Here is a 5,591-nt window from a genome sequence, read left to right as displayed (position 1 = left end):
TATATATATATATATATATATATATATATATATATATATATGTATCTATCTATCTATCTATATGTATCTATATATACATATATGTGTATATATATGCATATATATATATATGTATATATGTTTAGTAGAAAGTGGGTTATACATCTTTAGATTGTATACCTGACTTTCTACTATAAAATTAAAGAAATAGACAGAACGCTGAACTCCAGACTAAACAACTCAAACAACATTTATTTAGGTGATAAACATACAAATTTTTTAGTTATACATCTTTAGAGGTGAGAATAACGAGCTGTCGAGTATAAGACCGAAAGATGTAGAGACAGCTTTAAACAAACGTCCATGCTCAATCGCTGGCCAGCGTGAAAGAGAATGAACTGAGCGGGAGACGCTTGCTTGTTTAATTCTACGCATGCGTAAGACTACGCGTGCGCAGGCGTTACTACATATGTATGTATCTATATATATATATATATATATATATATATATATATTATTTTGTTTAAAAGAGTTCCAGCACTGTCTGTTTTTTATGTTTTATTTATATTCCTGCAAAACCAATGTGGGATATAGAATATGGAATATACAATATATAATATAAAATAAAAATGGATGGTACAATGAAATAAAGTATTGAATGTCTTATTGAATATATGGAATATGTCTTATTGAATAGATGAAATATTGAGTGTTCAATATAAAGGATTAAATATATAAAGGCGAATACGTATTTTCTATACCTTGTGGTATTTCATCATGGCCGGTACGACAGACTTTAACAGATATATATATATACATATATATATATGTGTGTGTGTGTATATGTATATTTATGTATATATGTATATATGTGTGTGTATATATATATATATATATATATATATATATATGTATACATATGTATATGTATATATATGTATATGTATATGTATATATCTATGTATATATATGTATGTATATGGCACATAAAAACACCATTTTGAGCGTGGCTGTTGCCAGTACCACCTGACTGGCCCTTGTGCCAGTGGTACGTAAAAGCACCCACTACACTCTCAGAGTGGTTGGCGTTAGGAAGAGCATCCAGCTGTAGAAATTCTGCCAGATCAGATTGGAGCCTGGTGTAGCCATCTGGTTCACCAGTCCGCAGTCAAATCATCCAACCCATGCTAGCATGGAAAGCGGACATTAAACGATGATGATGATGATGATGATTATTAATTTACTTTTTTTATAGTAATCAAAATATTACTATGACATATCCATCTCCTTAATATTAACATTAATAATAATAACAATAATAGTAATAATAATAAATTTATTTTTTTATATTTATAATAATAATTTATAATAATAATAATAATATCAATAATAAGAATAATAACATTATAATATTATCTAAAATAACAATTATATCTAACTCCAACGCCAGCTGTTCCTACCTTCTCTCTCTCTTTCTCAAGTTAGTACAGTTAGTTCAACCCCCGTAGAGTTATATTCATGGAGTTTTAAGTATATTTACAGATATACTATCGATTTTGTTATCATAAGTAAGTCTATAAAGTAAATTTCATGCTAACTACCCTTTGTTCATCTCCTTCAAATCCTCCTAAATCCACGTTTAATTCATTTATTTCTTTATGTATAAGTATATTTTTTTGAAGATATATCAATACTTGTACCTTATCTCAATATTCCATCCTACTTTTAACTCTACTTTTAATATACCTCTGTGCTACAAAGTAATATGCAAAGTAGCATGCTTTTCCTGACAGGATATAATGTTTTAGTTAGACAAGTATCCCAATATAACTTTAAATATGTATTCATTGCATACGTATTCTTTTATTAATTTACGATATTGCATCAAGTATTGCCATTTATTTGGATTAGTTACTGTATCTTAATATGATAAAATATCAGTGGTTATCCCCCATTGTAAGTTAATCTCTACTCTCTTACTCCTCAAGTTAGCACGGCTTTTTTTATTCCAGATATAGTCATATTTATATAGTTCACACATATTGTTATGTATATACTAAAGTTCTTGCTAGCGTAAGTAATTTTGCAAAATAAATTTCATGCTTATTCCCCTTCGTTCATCTTTATCAAATCAAGATTTATTTCACTTCTTTCCTTATCCATTAGAATATTCTAAGATATCTTTCTAATTGTACTTTCTTCTATATTATGTCCAATATTCACTCCCGTTTTTCATTAATATACATTTATGCTATACAGTAATATATAAGAAGCACATTTTTCTCTGGTGGGATATAATACGTTAGTTTATCATGATTTACAATATTACATCAAATAGGTATTTTTGCATATACTTTTACCTACGTTACGTATTCTTTTATTATTTCATTATTTTATAGTTTTGTACACTTCTATTGCCATTTATTTAGGTTAATTACCGTAACTTGATATGATACAACATTAATGTTTACCCATATTTACTATCCATCTTTAATTTCCTTCCTTCTAAACGTTTATTTACGTAATTAGTCTAATATGAAAATTTACTCAATTCACAAATCCATTTGATTCTTTCCTTTTCTCCTTCCACTTACAAATTTTTTTTTTTATTACCACTATTATTAATTTTAAGAATTTTCTGCGGTTCATTATGTCTTCTCTTAATTTAAACTCTTAGTATAGCGTCCATAGCCTCTCTCCCAAAACAGCTCCCTGTAAACTAACGTTCTTGTTTCTAACGGTCATTTAACTTCGTAATCTTAGCATTCAGCACAAGTCTTGCATTTGTAAAATAGTTCCCTGATGATAAAATTATATGTATAAACCAGCATCTCTTATTCCTTTGGAGTAGAATGCATATAATTTTTGAAACATGTGTAGGAATTAAAGGAACTTATTGATTATATGCGTTTTGTTCCATTTATTATTATTCTTTATATCAACTCAAAATACATCACTTTAACATGGAATTTCTACCCCTTAACCAGGTATAATATCTCAGTTTATTTAATTTCTAATTAACATAAATGGGATATACCAATACTATATTTGCAAACACATGCATAAACTAAGACTATACAAAAGAAACTAATAAATTATAGTAACTAATGAATTTATATACAATCATAAATATTTAGGGGTGAAAAAAGTATTCGGACAGAATAAATTTATGATTTTCTATGCCACAAAATACTGTTAAATTAATTTTTTCTACTAGAATTTTCTCGTTTGTTCCAATAATCTTATCAGTAGTCATTTTTAAGTGTCAAAACGCTAGCTTCATCATTCAGCACTGAGACAACATAAAGTAGTGTCACAATAATGGCGAAAAGTAAAGAACTCACAAATTCAGTGAAAAACTTAATTATTGAATAGTGGAAAGCAGGTAAAAGTTACAGGAAAATGTCAGAGACCCTTTGTATTCCATTTTCTACCATATCTTCATTTATTCAAATTTATAAAAAATCGGGAACTGTTGAAAACAGAATAAGATCCAGTGCACCATGCAAGATTTCCCCTAGATCTTTAAAAAAAATGAAGCAAAGAATCAAAAAATCTTGCAATGATCACTGGAAAAGACTTTCAAGAAGATTTGTTAGCTTCAGGGACTAGTGTTACACTACGAACAATCAGCAATGAACTTCATAGGAATGAACTGAAGTCATGCTCTCCTAGAAAAACTCCACTGTTGACTAAAAGGCATAGAGATGCCCATTTAAAATTTGTTTATGAACATGAAGATAAATCTGATACATTCTGGGAAAATTGAATTGTTTGGACGAAATTTGCATAGCCATGTTTGGAGGAAAGATGGTACCGCCTATTCACCGAAAAACACAATTCCTACCATAAAGTTTGGAGGTGGCAACATCATGGTGTGGCGGTGTTTCTCTGCAAATGGCTCTGGCAATTTACATGTGATAGATGGTAGAATGAATGCAGATATGTACCAAAATATTTTGAACAATAATTTATGGGACTCTGTAGAAAAGCTCCAGCTTTGTGAAGGGTGGGTTTTACAATAGGATAATGACCTTGAGCACACAGCAAAGTCTACCAAAAAATGGACTGTCAATCACAATATGAAATTATTAGAATGGCCACGCCAGCCACCTGACTTGAACCCCATTGCAAATTTGTGGTGCTATTTGAAAATTAAAATTCATTCAAGAGCCCCAACATACATTCCAGATTTGAAGAAAATTTGTCGAGAAGAATGGGAAAAAATTCCTAAACAAAAATGCGAGTCATTGATTAAGAACAACAAGAACAAATTGGTTGAAGTGGAACTGAATAATGGTTATGTTACAAAGTATTAAACCAGAATTATCGGTTATTTATGTTCTCATCATCATCATCATCATCGTTTAACGTCCGCTTTCCATGCTAGCATGGGTTGGACGATTTGACTGAGGACTGGTGAAACCGGATGGCAACACCAGGCTCCAGTCTGATTTGGCAGAGTTTCTACAGCTGGATGCCCTTCCTAACGCTGTGTATATATATATATGTATGTATATATATATGTATATATATATGTATGCATATATGTATGTTTGTATATATATGTTTATGCATATATATATATACATGCATATACATGCATGTATATATATGTATATGTATATGTGTATATATATGTATATTTTTTTTATGTCAGGGTCACCATTTTATAGCTGCAGTCGTTGGGTGTTCAAGTGATTATTATTAAATGATAAAACAGTTAGTATGAATCACCATAAAACATTTTTGTGAATAAATATATACTTTCTTCTGTGTTCACCTTTGGTGATGGAAGCATGTGGTATGATACAAAAACGTATGTTTACATAGGAAATTTTGATTTTTGCTTTTGCTCTCAAAGAAGTAACATATAATATTTGTATTAAAGTATGTATGCATGTGTATAATGAGAAAAATCATTTTGAGTATGTGTGTGTGATGAAATATCTTTCTTTACAAACCATTATATATTGTCTTGAGGTGACTAGACATGTGAATAACATATATGGGAGATAACGTGAGGAGTCGAAGTGAAGACATGTGTCTTTGACCAAGGCCTGGCAGCAACTGAGATCAAGTCTACTGTATAGCTCAGAATAAGACTACTATATCAAAGCAAGCTACTGTATTACAGCGAGGCTAGCAACATCTTCAATATATTCATCTGCTGTTCAGGTCAACTCACATACTACTATGCCTGAGTTATGTAGCTATGGTACCAGAATTTTATATTTGTCCCACCTTCAACGCTATTAAAGGTATGACTAGAGGTATAATTCAAATGAAATCTAGCCCATCTGATGCTTTCTCAATTACTTACTTATCACACAATACAGGACTGAAATGCATATTAACAGAACTGTTCAATGCTCATACAGTCTGCAGTGTTTTAAGAACATTTTTGAAAATTTTATCATGCTAAAATCATAAAACATATTCATAATACGTTTTGTATAATTGTGTCCAAAGACTAGAGCAGCTATATGACACTGAACAAGGATATGATCTTGAGGAAAATACAATGTGCAATTTCAAACATTCACAAAACATAATGCTACAATAGAGACAAGAGAGGTGTAAAGAAATTGAGAGAATTAAATTATCAACAG

The 5,591-nt window shown here is 30.3% G+C and overlaps 1 protein-coding gene across 1 annotated transcript in view; it reads left to right on the top strand.

The window, feature by feature from the left end:
• Nucleotides 1-5,591, top strand: part of LOC106867733 (SCO-spondin) — a 133,446-nt gene that overhangs the window by 126,577 nt on the left and 1,278 nt on the right. The window lies entirely within an intron of this gene.

The sequence above is a fragment of the Octopus bimaculoides genome, chromosome 2 (assembly GCF_001194135.2).
Source record: "Octopus bimaculoides isolate UCB-OBI-ISO-001 chromosome 2, ASM119413v2, whole genome shotgun sequence".
NCBI classification, from domain to species: Eukaryota; Metazoa; Mollusca; class Cephalopoda; order Octopoda; family Octopodidae; genus Octopus; species Octopus bimaculoides.
The sequence above is the reverse complement of the archived record's forward strand: the minus strand, read 5'-3'. Positions and strand labels throughout refer to the sequence as shown.